This window comes from Taudactylus pleione, unplaced genomic scaffold (assembly GCF_031769625.1).
Source record: "Taudactylus pleione unplaced genomic scaffold, aTauple2 ptg000490l, whole genome shotgun sequence".
NCBI lineage: Eukaryota > Metazoa > Chordata > Amphibia > Anura > Myobatrachidae > Taudactylus > Taudactylus pleione.
In genome coordinates this window covers 2819981-2834954 of record NW_028284892.1, presented here as the reverse complement: position 1 = coordinate 2834954, position 14974 = coordinate 2819981, and the positions used below count along the sequence as shown (strand labels likewise).

General features: G+C 47.9%; 1 protein-coding gene across 3 annotated transcripts in view; it reads right to left on the bottom strand.

Moving 5' to 3' along the window:
- The window catches only part of METTL25B (methyltransferase like 25B), a 250820-nt gene that overhangs the window by 219382 nt on the left and 16464 nt on the right, over positions 1-14974 (bottom strand). For 2 of the 3 annotated variants that reach the window (XM_088449663.1, XM_088449667.1), the window contains exon 1: positions 10329-10413. The exons of the other annotated variant lie outside the window; for it this stretch is intronic. The gene's annotated coding sequence lies outside the window, so the exon portion shown is untranslated. Of the gene's footprint in view, positions 1-10328; positions 10414-14974 lie in introns of those variants that run through there. 3 annotated transcript variants of the gene reach the window in all.

Sequence of the window (14974 nt, the reverse complement as noted above, 5' to 3'; positions counted from 1 at the left end):
CACCCGTCATTATCGGCGCTGCTATCTACAAGATAGCAGCGCCAATAGCCTGGGCTATGTACGAACGGTCAGATCGTCTGACCGTTCGGCCGGCTGTAGCTGTCGTTATCGACAGCTACAGCCTGGCGCTAGCCTATCCCCACAGCAGGGACAGCGCTGTCCCTGCTGCGGCGGCTACCGGCTCCAGGGCTCCACGCGGGGATCTCGCCATACTTGCGAGATCCCGCGCATGCTCAGTGGAGCCGGCCGGGACAGAGACACAGCGCATCAGCACTAGGCTGATGCGCTGCTGTCTCTAGCGGGTAGCGCCGGAGGGGGGAGTTAACGCTCCCCCTCTCCGGCCGATGAGATGTTTATACATCTCATCGGTAGTGCTTCCTGCTTCGCCTCGATAAAGAGGCAAAGCGGGAAGCATTATAGCGGCACGGTAAGTGCCGCTATAATACATCTACCCCAATGTACGGATTGCACAAGTGACAGGGATAGCGATCTCTCCAGTCCTAATAGCAAATATATACTCCCTTGAAATTTTATTTTGAAGGCCCTGCAATCATTCACAAGCAGCGTCCTCACCGTGGCACCTTGGCAGGGAGACAAAAACTAAGGGCGACTTGTAAGCTGCTGACGGCTTGGCAGACATTGGTGAAATATTACTTCATTAATATGATTGTTATCTGGGTCAGTGACACGTTGGGATTATTGCTGACAGAAACTCAAATGCTTATGGAGCAACCTGGTCTTGCTTAGTTTTTGTTTTTTACAAAAGCGGGTGAGGTCTTTGGCTGCCTGTGAGGTGGGTGCAGTCTTTGATTAGTGTATTTACCAGTCATAAACTGGATTCTGCACCCTTTGTAGTGTAAGTAGTTTGTACACGTGCCTGTCAGATTATTGTGATGCTCTATGTGAACCCAGAGGGTTTGTCCCTGTCCTATGGCAATAATTACCTCACTTAAGGGGTCATTCAGACCCACTCGCGAGTGCAGAACGCTCGCAAGCGGGTCGATGTTCCCCCACTGCGCATGCGGACGACGGAGGGAGCTCCGTCGTGCGCCTCCTCGAGACCCGGCAAGCGACGGGCTCTCCATCGCTCCGGGTCTCGCACCAAAGGGGGCGCGTGCTGTCGATGTTGATTGACAGCAAGCCCCCTTTGGTGGGCGTGCCTGCCAGACGGAGGCGTTCCCATGGGAACGGCTACCGTCGAAGCCGGCCCCACTGACATCACTAGTGATGTCAGTGGGAGTGATTTTGGCTCTGATAGAGCCAAAATCACTCCAGGGCTTGCGGCAGCGAGACCCTACCGCAGGGTCTCCGTCGCAAGCCCGATGGTCGCGATGGTCTTGACCATCATCACGCTCGCTATAGCTATACAGCTATACGAGCATCCATGAGGCCGCTCCAAAAACAGGTAGGAGGGCCCTGATTCAGAGCGAGCGCTCTGGTCAGAGCGTTCAGCTCTGAATCAGGCCCTTAATTCACTACTTCCTTATTATTATTTTTTTAACAAAAGCTGTACCCTCCGAACGTTATAATATATAAGGGGTAGGCGCCCACCTGTGGCACTCCAGCTGCTGTGGAATTACACACTGCAGACTACTCTACACACTGCAGAGTGCATTCCAAGCAGCGCTACTGGTGGCAGGGTGCTATTCCAGGCTCCCTGCTAGCCAGATGCAGGGTCCGTGGGGGAGCTGTGACGGCAACGCTCGCCCCCACCCCTCCCTACGGGACTGGTGGACTGGTTCGGGACCATTCAGGTCACAATAAACAAGAGCTGTATTGTATATAGTGGTCTGAATTGGGTTTCCACCAAACGCGAACAAGCTCAATCTAATGAGCGGAGAGTGGGGGAAATGTATATTTTATGTACAACACTCTTTCCAGTGGCGATAAGGATTTTGGTTCATGCCTGGAACTGGAAGTTCGATTTTATCTTTATGGCGATAACAAATGCTAAAATGATTTATATACACAAATTTATGTTGAGACTATCCTGAGAGAAATTGAGAAATAGGGGTTTATTTACTAATATTTCAATGGAGATAAAGTGGACAGAGACAAAGTACCAGCCAACCAGCTCCAAACTGTCATTTTTCAAACACAGCCTGTGACATGGCAGTTAGGAGCTGAGTGGCTGGTACTTTATCTCCGTTCACTCTCTTTCCATCCAAGGCTTAGTAAATAGACCCCATAGACTTTGCCGGCGATCATCAACAAATGGGGGTGACATTGACTTTACTTGTTTATATGTCCAACGTACAGTATAAAGCTGCATACACACACACAACGATTTTGTAAAGGAACGATGTTAGTAAACGATTTTCGATAATTTTTTCAAGGGAAAAATGAACGAAATTCGTTTACTAAAATCGTTCCTTTACAAAATGTAATGAACGATTTTTTTGAACTACAAACGATTTTTGCATATTCCCTTACTGAAAATCGTTGAGTTGGTCAGTCTGACTGAACTACAAACTTGAACGCGCATGAACGATAATCGTTCAATGTTTTGACTTAGAAAGTGAACGATTTCAGCAACGATTGAATGATATCATTATCGATAATCGTTCAGAAAATCGTTGTGTGTGTATGCACCATAAGACTTAAAGAATCATTAACCTGCTGATAAAATGCCAGTTAAAAGCTCTGTACAGGACTTCATTAATTCAAGCCTCTGTCGCTGTTAGAGCTGCAACAGTTGTGACAAATGTCCCATCGCACCATGCCGCTTGTTGGGGGGAGTGGGGGGTGACCGCACAATGAAATATAAGGCACTGTTTCTCTCCAAACTGTTCCATCGAGAACACTTCCTCAAAAAGAAGTCACCCGACTGAGGATGAGGAATCACCGAAACATGGATGAATGGCAAGAGGTAAGAATGCATGAAAGCTTCCTGCCAGACTGAATGGGAATGCTTAATTATTAATAGCTTATGGACACCTCCTATACACAAGGCATTTTCCTCTCTCCTTCTCCGTATGATGGATAACAGTGTCGTCCGATATTAAAATGGAGACGTTCGACAAAGCCCAGTCAACGTTCTCACCAAGATAGAAGCCTTAGGGTTTTTGTGCCTCAGGGAAGTATCTTTATTCGATGTAAGAAAGGATTCCGGAGAGCAGATGTCGCCCTTTTTTTTTGTAATCAGAAGGTTTGGTGTTTCCAATTCTCCATGCCTACAGAACAACGCAGTTGTTTTTGGAGACGTTGAAAGAGATTTATTGAATGAGTTTACTGTAACAAAAGGGCCAAATGGAAGGCCCCACGGGTCTAGAATGAGAATACGAAGGGCTTATTATGAGTGGTAAATGCATTGTTTCTTCTTTATAAATTTAAATTTCCCAACAACATCTCTCTTTCCTATAATGTAATAGTAAGACCAGGCTTTTTCTTTTAGGAGAACGGTTGCATATAGTAGCGGATTTTACCCCAGTAAAATTTGCCACCCCCTGGTAGTGGCTCCCCGTTGGAATAATAATGTGCTTATCACACCCAGGACAGGGAGCCCCAGTGGGAGGTGTTTTCTTACCTTGGGACTGCAAGGCCCATCCGCGATTAACAGAGAGAACGCTTCCAGTGCAAAGCCGCTCCCCTGCTTCATCGTCTGCCCTACCCACTTCTAAGGTCTGCAGTCGATGCAGTCTCTAGAAGATGACGTTTGTGCCGGCCCTGGTGCCTGCCAGATCCATGCGCAATGGACCTGGCTGGTGCTGCGACTGTCTCCGGACTGCAGCGCGAGCAGCCCCACTCGAGCCACGGGTTATATCTGTCCGATATCTGCTATGCACGCGCCTCCACGGGGGCAGGTGGCACATCCAGTCATGTGATCAGGGTGATCGCCCCCACCCACAAAACTTCTCCCCTGCCCACTAATGCTGGCCACTGTGTTGCGGCACATCCTGCAGCAGCAGCCCACCTCCCCTGCCCAGCACACAGCAGCGCCCCTGACAGCCACCTTCCCAACACTTTAAAAGACATACATATTTGCCGACCATTAGATTCTTCATAGACTCTAGGGGCCAGATAGAGGTTGACGCAGTTGCAACAGCGTCTTTGTGTGCAACACAACTGCAACCTTATGCTAAAGCCGCAGTCGATGGCCTTCCTAGTGAGACGCCCACAAGCTGATCCACCAAATAAACAGATGCACCATCGGACATTGCACCAGCCATATGGAGCAAAATGTGTCGGCTGACTGTTCCATTGACTGCCTGCAACACATCCCTCGTCTGTCAAGCCACCCCCATTTCCTACCAGGAACGCCCACTGACATTGCCTCATTCTGTAACTAAATTTGTTATGCGGCTCCCAGCGGGACACATGTGCAGTGCGAATCACACGCCTGCGTAGACTTAGGACATTGGCCTCTGAATCAGGCCCTAGGTGAGGAAATGTACCTGGCCAGGCAGTAAGTGCTGCCTTCTACAGTGCTGTTCTGTATCCTAGAACCTCCATTGTGCTTTTAAATAAAGCGTTGAATAAATAATACCTTCCATTGTTCATGGAAAAGATTCAGACTGAAGTAAAAGGTTTCACTAAGAACAGTAATATGGCCCAAGTAGCAGAAGGTGAGATAATCACCTGCTTATAGGTACAGTGACTGGTGTATCAGAGCTGTGCTGGGGATGAGGATAATATCATGAGATTGTATCTTTATAAGAGGTGATCTGGTGCAACCAGTGTGTGACAGTGGTTTAGCGAACATTCTATTGTACAATCAGGTTGGATACACATCCCCCTTCGTATGCTGGTACGCTGGTGGGAAGTTCAGGAGCCGAGCATTTTGTACCTGGTGGACGGGGTCATGTTGGAGGGTCTGATATGTTAGGAGAGAAGCATTACAGTGTAAATGAATGAAAGGGGTAATTATAAAGGGGGATTAGGCTGGACATCGATGTGATATTTCTCACCCACGTGCGTTTCCTGGAGGATGCGGACCGATAAGAGATGGCAGACAGTATGACTGGCATGCTGGAAGTACATGGTTGCACCTTTCTGGATGCCCAAAGTAGTGGGCGTGGCTACAATGACATGATTCAGCACGAATTGCATCATTGCCCACACAGACCGCCCACTTTACTCAGAAAGTGGGCGGCACCAGTTGATGAGACCGAGCACACTGTAACCTCCAGGAGACTTGAATGCTCTCCCAGGCGGCCGGGAGCAGCAGTCAACATTCGGGAGCCTCCGGCCGTTCCAGGAGAGTAGGAAAGTATGGTGCGAGTGACGGGGAACAGTTACTAGTCTATTACTTTGCTGTAACATTGGAGGTGGAAACTGAAAGTCAGGGAAATGGTTTTAGAGGAGATGAAGCCGTATTTCCAACTACACAATATTACATCATGATTATTTCTTGTTTTCCTACACAGTAACACTGGATCTTAAGGTGCCCATAGACGGTGCGATTTTTTACACGATTTGGCCATTTTCGATCATTCATAATGACCAATCGTGTAAAAAGTGGTTAATTCCAGTACGATTACGATGCGCGGCCCCGGCGTCGTGTATTGGCATCATAGATCTGCTGAACCTGCAGTAAGATTTCGACCTATTGTGTATGATGTGACACACATCGTACAGCAGTGGTATCAAACTCTGGCCCTTCAGCTTTTGTGGTACTACATATCCCAGCATGCCCTGCCACAGTTTTAGCATGCCCTAATAGCAAAACTGTTGCACTGCATGCTGGGATGTGTAGTTCCACTGGAGCTGGAGGGTCCGAGTTTGACACCACTGTCGTACAGTGGGCCTGATTCAGACCTGCTAGCAAGCGGGTCAATGGCCGGGCAGTGCGCACACGCTCCGGCGCTCGCATCCAAAAGGGGCGGCTGTCTATGTTGATCGACAGCTCGCCCTGTTTGGTAGGCGGGCGAGGGTGGCTGGCCAAACGAAGGCGTTCCCGAAGGGCCCACTGATATCACCAGTGATGTCAGTAGTGAGCTTCTGGCTCTATTAGAGCAGGAAGCTCACTGGGGCTTGCAGCAGTCCAGACCCTACCACAAGGGTCTCGTCGCAAGCCCGATGGTCAGGAGGCTGGTCAAGGAAAAAAAAAGCGGCCGCCCTGATTCAGAGCGAGTGCGAGCGCCTTTTTTTGCGAGCGCCTTTGAATCAGGGCCAGTGTTTGTTTGTGCACATCAAGCACGATAGAGATGCATGTATCACGAACCAGGGAGACCTGTGCTACATGCATCTATGTCATTGACACTCCCCCCCCCCCCCCCCCCCCAAAAAAAGAGCAACCAGCCCCGGGCTTTTAGTGACTCAGTGCTGGTTGTGCTTAAGTACAAGGAGGAAAAAAAAAAGACGTAGGGGTCCCCTGTACTTAAGCACAACCAGCACCGGGCTAGTTAGAACCAGCCCTGGTTGCAAAACCTGCACAGGTGTTAAACCCCCACTATAAGCTTAATGCATATTAACTTGAAAGGACATTAAGAGGTTCATTCCATGAGGCCGCACAGGCATATACATTACACAGCATGAGTAGATATATTTATTGAACACATTTATATAAACACTAGCTGATGTACCCGGTTTCACCCAGGTAGACCTTAGATATTTTAATTTACTACATACCATCTTAACTTATATGCTTTAGTTTATTTTATGCCTCTAGTGTAAAGGAGAGTGCTAGTATCAAGATAAAAAAAAAAAAAAAAAAAAAAAACATAAATTTACTTAATTTTTTTTTTTATTGGCATTAAGAGCAAATTAATTTAGACCTTTTTTAAAGGCTATACTAAAAAATATCAGGCACAGCCAGTGGCCATCATCATCATCAGCCCACAATTTGTACCAGGTGTCCATTACCCACAGGTCATCCCCCTCCCAAACACGTGCAGGGTTTATGAGTGCTAAATGTGGCTTAGTCGGTAGGAAAAAGGACACACGTCGTATATAGATGCATATGTGCACTCAGTGTAGGTAGGGGGGGAATGAGCAGCATCATACAGTTATGTCCAACTCAGAATGAGGTCCAATCTATGCACCTGTCAGTGCCAGAGTATTAGGTTGTTACCCTTACACCAGCTACTGTACCTATTGAGTCCACCTTTTGTATTAGTCCCTGATCCTTGTCTGTTTTATTGTTATGGAGCCTGTGAACCTGACCTTTCCTGTATACCCGTACCAAATGAGTGCTGGTTCCCGGACCACTTGCTACACCTGCCCATTCTCTAGATCAGAATGTTGCACCACACTGTAGTGCCCCACATCGCACTTCCCAGCTAGTCACATTAACGGGGCAATTACAGAGTGATGATCTGCCGGCTGGTGGAAGCGAAGCCCATACAACCTTGTGATGGCTTTTGGTAAAGAAGACCGGGGAGGAGTCCATTTGACTCAACACTGCCAGCGCTATCCTCTAACTGGCTAAGAGTTCCGATTTCCTGCCATAAGACTGCAGAGTGAAAGTCATTCACATGAATGGGAGGTTCATGGGGAGGAGCGTCTTATAATGCGTTATACCACACTTGCCTACTCTATCGAAACATCTAGGAGACTCCTGAATTTGTGGTTAGTACACCAGATCCCCACAAGAGTTGATGACCCTCTTGCATCCTGCCCACTTCCTAGTGAAGTGGGCCGGACAGGGGGAATCAAGCTGGAAATCGCAGGTCCATGGGGATGGGACATGCCCAATATGATTCAATCCTTAGAATCGCGTCACTTTGGCCAGCACGATGTGAAGCGCCTGGCCCCATCACCAGTCAGCTGCATCTCCTCTCCGGGCAGATGTATTATCGTGCTGCTATAACGCCTCCTGTTTCGCCTCTTTACCAAGGCAAAGCAGGAAGCACTAATGATGAGATGTATGAACATGTCATCTGCTGGAGCGGGAGAGTGAGAACTTCCCTCCCCTGCCTCCCCTCCCCCCCGGCGATCCCTGCTAGAGCTCACAGGGCATCAGCCTAGTACTGTCGATAACGATAGGCGAACTGACCATTCATACATTGCCCAACAAAATGACTTGTAGATAGCAGCGCCGATAATGACAGAGGCGCTTAGTGCCCCTGTCATTTACCGCCCAGCCCCCCAGTAATACATGGGACAGAAGCGTTATGAGTGCCTTTAATGTGCGCTGATACCACTTTGGCGTTTCATACATCTCCCCCAGAGAGAAGTAAATGCAGATCTGTCACAACGGTAAGAAGTGACATCACTAATGCTGGGCATACACGGCCAGATAAAATGCCTGTCAGACCGACAGACATTTTCTCTGGCCGGCTGCCAGCCGCAGATGTCGCCGGCATGCACTGTGAGATTTCTCTCACAGTGTATCAGCCCGACATCCGTGCTCTGTAGGAAGGAACACAGGGAATGTCTGTCTGTCGTCCGCAGCTGGGCATACACTGCCCGATGCGGCCGACAGTTTACCGGGAAATATCGCATCGGACGGGCATTTTGGACAATCCAGCATGCCCGACCGAGCAATATTTAAACCCTTGGTCGCCCCCCCACACGCTACAATTATCGGGGCGATCCACCGATATCAGGCGGATCGCCCCGATAATTGTAGCATGTATGGCCAGCATTAGCAGCATTGTCTGTATGGGAGTTGGATTGTCACAAGCTGAACAAATAATTTCCTGTCTGAAAGCTGCTCATTCCCACATACACACACAGGCTCACTTACCAGTAACACACAGGCTCTTCAATAACCATTACCTATGTACTATTCATCTGCCTTCACCACACTACTACAGCCCCCAATGTCTCACACTGCTCCCCCCTATTCAGTAAGTCTGACTTTGTACCCAGTGCTGTACTGTCTGCCTCTACACTCGTCACCCCATACGTGTGTGTACGTTCTGTGCACTTTGCGGGGGGGAATCCAATTGCGTGTGTGAAAATTTATTTAAAAAATAACCATGGTGCAGGATTTTTCCCCCAGCCGCAGGATTTTGCTATTCACTTAGAGGGCTGAAATCACTGCATCTTTATTCTCGCACCTCCCGAACAAGTCTGATTTATCCTAAAATCGTTAATATTACGAAAAATCAGCTTGATTGGTTCTGGGATCCTGGCGGCAACCCCCCTGAGGACTAATTAAGCAATTGGAAGTTTCCAATTAGCTTAATTATTCCTTAAAGTGGTATCTTCTGTATCCAACATCGGGAGCCGGGTCTTCTGCAGCAAGGTGAGTATGCGTGTACGAGTGTGAGTGACCCCCGGGGTGTATTCCCCCCTGCAGCCGGCACTGTGAGAACTACATCTCCAAGCAGCACTTGCACCATCCAACAGCACCTGGAACCTCCCAGCAGCCCCCTCCCCAGTGACAAGATGGAGGGGAGGCCATTAGGAGTCGCGGAGACCACCTGATCCCTGGACAGGTGAGTGTCATTTTTATTTTATTCTATTTTTTTTACGCGCTTCAAGGTTTTCAGCTCTGAAAACCCTGCAACCACTTTTTTGATTGGATAACGCAAGGTTTTTTACTTCTCGCCCAATTGAATCATCCCCCTTATGTCAATGTAGCCCATCTGTGTGTCCTGTGCACCCCAAGCCTCTATCTCTGCACCTTGGACCTCATTCAGAGCTGCTCGCAAAAAGCGATTGTATACCTTACCAGATTTTCATTCCAACCAATCATTGTACAGATAATCTTTAGATGTGTGGCCAGCTTTACTCTCTGACACAAATCTCAGGTCACCTAAAAGGTGCATCGACTGTCATTTGCTCCCATACATTACCAGGTTTTCATTCCAACCAGCCAGATTGGACAGATATCTGACAGATAATTGCATAGTGGATGTCCAGCTTAAGACTATATCAGTGGTTCCCAAACTAAATCCTCAAGGCACCCTAACAGTCCAGGTTTTAAGGATATCTATGATTGTACACATGTGGTAACAGATTACTACTTAAGTCACTTGTACAGAAACATGGATATCCTTAATACCTGGACTGTTAAGAGTGCCTTGAGGACCACTGGACTATATGATCTGTAAATATGGGTGGTATAGAAGTAGCGATTTTTTTTTAGATTTAGAACTTTTAAGACACATTACAGTCCATGTTTTAAGGATATCCATGCTTGCACACAGGTGACTTAATTAGTTTATTTTGATTAAACCATATGGACTCAAGCATGGATATTATTAAAACCTGGACTGTAATAGAGTTTGGAAAACTCTGACTTAACCCTTAAAAAACATCTTCCATCCTATAAACAAAACAATTTTGCTGTGTGATGTACTGTATTCAGCTTACTGTTGGAACTTTATAATTGGCTGATGCAAATACTGTATTGGGATTAGTAACAGTTTTGCTACAGAAGAACATTTCTGACCACTATCCAAAGCTCATGGGTGTGCTACATAGATCTAACTTACCGCTAGTGTAAGTGTCAGGCTCCCAGCACCACGCTGCCTCCTGTCTATATCCCACCATGCTGCTGACTGCAGGTGCAGCCTGAGGAGAGTGTGCTGAGCCCTGATTGGAGGAGCTTAGCACATGCTCCTGTAACCCTTGTGATTGGCTGGGAGTACAGACAGTGCTGTACAGAAAGCTCCGCCCCTGATACACATACTTTGAGCACAGCTGTGTTGGGCTTGTGGTATGATACCAGTAACTCTTGATGAAGTCCTGGCCCAGGGGATCTCTCAAAACGAGCACTAACGCCATCGAATGATGGCTGGGCTTCCGCCATCAAATATTTTGACGCAATGGTAACTAACCATCGCATCAAAGGAATTTGATGAAAAAAAATAAATAAAAAAGGGTTGTGATTGTTCATGCATGCCCAATAGCAACCCACAGCTGTTCCCGATGTTAAGCGGATGAATCTTAACATCGGATGGCCATCGCTTCAACGCCATTCAATGGTGACTGCCATCGGAAAGCTGCTAACGTATGGTTAAACCACCATCATCAAAAGAAAAAACACCTATGGTGATAAAACATTGCCAACTGTGTCCATCCCTGGCTAGCACATGCACCTCACTACACACACCCTGCAATCCTTTTTCTTAATAAGCAAAAAACATTTTTATCATTTGGGCGGCTGATGGGCCTCCTATGTACGACAGGGCCCTAAATGGCTGCCTGGGTTGCCGTGTGGATAATCCGTCTCTACCCTGAGTATACAAGTATAATTATGACTGACTGCATGGTCACTCAATATAGATGTGCATGGTGCTACCCTCAGCAGGTGCCTCTATGGATGACAGTATAAGCTACATGCAACCCTTCTGGTTTTATTGTTATAGGGCCTAATTCACACAACTCCGATGGTGGGTGGACTGGGCATGCGCAGGGCCCATACTAAGCATGTGCAGAATGAGTCCTGCGAGATTGCACGCAGTGCCCCCAAGCCGCAGCATGACTGACATGCCGCTGCCATTTGGGGGCGGGGCCAGGACTGCGCTACCTGCGTTTCCAGAAAATGAGGGCATGTCGGCCAGTGTCTGTGTCTTCCGACGCAGATTTACTGGCCTCGCAAGCAGGCAGGAGGTGGCCATTCCTTAGACTCACTCAGATGGCCGATGCTGCAGACATCGCGACCATCGTTGATCCGATCCGGCAACTTTGGACGCAGCTATTTGATCTGAGGTGCCGGCAGGAAACATCTTGTTTCCTCAGACACCTCCTGCAGGCCATCTCTGAAGCAGGCCCATAGTCCATTAGTAACACTGGTATATACAAGATACGGGACCTCCTACTGTATAGTCCGCCATGCTTACTTCATGAAATCGTGAGGTGTCTACCGATAATCACAGTAACTTACAGTAAGGGGATGTGTTGTCCTTTGTAAAACACAAGTTTCCCTAATAAACACTTAACTGACAACATCAGAACTCACCGATTATCAACATTTATACAGATATATTATATCACTATTATTTGTATCCCTTATTTAAATGGTGCCACACGGTGTCCGCAGCGCCTTAACAGCAGTGCAAGCATAACAAGAAAATAGATATAAATACATACAGTACGAATCATTGCAGAACATAGGATACTATGCGTATCTATAATGGGTGCAGGGTGTGAGGTCCACGCGGGCCTCTGGTCCAGGGGGGCCCCACCGCACAACCTGCACCCATTTATTAAATACTTACCTCTCCGGAGTCCCGCGTTGGCGGTAGCATTGCTGTACAAATCACCTAGAAAATGGCCGCCGCGGCCATTTTCCCGGCACTCTGCACATGCGCAGTAGGGAAATCACCGGGAAAATGGCTGCCTCACCATTTCCCCACTTACCTGCACATGCGAGTCTACTGCTGCGCACAGTGCGCTGCCGGGGAGACTGTACACAGGCCCGCCCCCTCCCCCTCCCCTCTTAATGTGCCCGATACAATGTGTAGAACCATTTGTAGTCATAATACCCAAAACCACAGCGCAACCCAAAGGTTTGGCACCATTGGTGGCAGTGGGGAGGAGATAATGGAAAAGCGCATGAGGGAAGAGCGAGCACCCTGCTCGTGAGGGGAGGAATAGACAAACAGGGGTGACACAGAGGGGAGAGTCATTGAGTGAGGAGCATAGAGCGATGGGTTTGGATGAGAGCTGGAAGACTTTAATATGAAATTTGGTTTTTGAGAACTGGTTTGAATCTCTGGAAGGAGATGAATAGTCTGAATTATCCATTTGTTACATCTCCTCCATATCATAGGGAAATAAAGCTCATTAATGCAGCCTGTTATGGATGATCTGGATCCCTAGACTTTGTGTCTCCTCAAGTCACTGATTGACCAAAACACATGATGTTGTGACTGATCCTATATGCAGCCTCCAGCCTGGCTGGACAAAGGCCGAGGGAGGCCAGATCCCCAGACTCTGGTCCCCCTTTTATCTCCACAGACACAATCTCCCCTGTTTGTCCTTTTTCCAGGCCGTGACAGGCCTGTGAGCATCTTCTTAGCACCCACTTTATCACTGACACCCGGGTCAGAGGCCAAGGCAGACTCATTCCTCCATTCCTTCTGTGTGTGCTTTTCTCATTCCCTTTATGGCTACACGGCATGTCTTACCCCCCACGCCTCCCCCACCTCTAACCATCCATCATCCAAAATCAAACCCTGAAAGTGTATATACACAGTCTAACTTTATACCAAAAGCTTAGATGCTGTTTACTGAGTGGTATTATAAACAGAGATTTACACTGGCTGTTGGAATAAGGGGGTGTAAGGCAACAGATTATCTGATAATATATTTATTCAGTAGTAAAATATATCAGTCGGAGCAGATTTGTTAATGATGAATCATGGAAAAAGAAAAAGAAAATTAGCTAAAGATAAAACTGGTTTCTTGGATGCACCTACTATAGGGACCCTGCCCCAAGAAGCTTGCAGTCATAACCTCAAAGGACCTGACATCAATCCTAACCAAAGATGACTGGTGCAATGGGGATCTATTCAAAGAACTTGAAAACAGTGATCAGACATGCCAGCCTTGACCCTGCAGAAGCATCTAGCACTTCCTACCAGTACAATTCACTGTACAACACACTTATTGAACCACTCTTATGCTGGGTACACACTGGCCGACATATCTGCCGTTCACTTGACCGGCCGATATTTCATGGGCGCGTCCGCGGGTGTGTACCAGTAATATGTCTGCGGACGAAGTTGTTCACAGACATAACGCGCCTGCGTGTAGCACAGCCGATGGCCTATATATCTGCATAAATATCGGCACATCGTGCTGTGTGTATAGGCTGTCAGCCGACCACCCGTACACTTACCGCAGAGGTCGCGGGTGACTGACATCACAACTGGGCGGGAACATGTAAATCTCAGTCCTAATCTCAGCTGCAGCCAGTCACTGCCTGGTGTAATCAGCCCCTTGATGCTGAGCACCAGGGTAGTCAGATGCGCATGTGACGAGCTCCTGCAATCAGGGCTCAGCTCCCCTGACGCGGCTCAGCCTCATGTGATCTCCTCTGTTCTCTCCCCTTTAGCTTTAGGACGGGCGTGCCATCAGTGAGGACGGAAGTGCAGTTCCATGTCCTGACAGTGCTGTTGTTTTGTCTCAACTCGAGGATCTGGCCACCAATAGCATACCTCCCAACTGTCCCGAACACAGCGGGACAGTCCCGTTTTACAGGCACTGTCCCGCCCACGGGCCGCAGTATCCCACGGGCAGGGGGGAAGTTGGGGAGGGCACTTTCACACCGCTGCTCTGCACAGCTGACTCCATCTATAATTTGCAGGGTCTGGATGAGGCTGGGGGCCTGTCCAGCAGCTCCCGGAGCGCCGGGCAAGTCACCAGCCTGATGAAAGGGGGGGCGTGGCTCACCGGCGCTACATTTCCCGTGAGGCCACACCCCCTTGTTGATAGGCCACGCCTGTTTTCGGGCAGATGTCACTACTTGCCTTTTTTAAAAGTTGTGAGGTATGCAATAGTAGAAATTTGTACCCCCCCTCACCACAGGTTACTATTCCCACTCAATGTCCACGTGGATAGTAGCTGATGATGTCAGAGTCTGTTCGGTGAAGTGCATGTAGACACTATGCAGTGTAATGGCATCTTCAACACCCTCATTTCACCTAATTATTGTTTCATTTATAAGAGGCAGAACCCATAAGGGAGGGGCACTCTCCGCTCCCAGATTTATGGTCTGATAACAATCCTTAATTCCTTAGATCTGTGATAAGCGGCAAAAAATAAATAATTATCAGGTCCCGATATATAATAAATATGCCCCTTAGAAACAACTTGCTGTAAAGTGGAAATATCATATCCTGTAAGAAATATATTGGCACAATGAGATGGACAGGAGATTACTAGTTCATACACAAAACCGATTACCAACATATGGCGGAATAAGGACACTGTACATCACAGCTTGCTAACACTCTTACTATGTACTGTAACTCCCATCGTGTCCAGTGACGAATGGGAGACATCCATCCAGTGCCCAAAGCACAGGCAGCCATTGTTGGATCAGTATACATGAGAATGTAGGTGATCTAATCTTGTGACTGTCAACTGTCCCTATTTTGCAGGGACACTCCCAGATGTGATGGCTCATTTT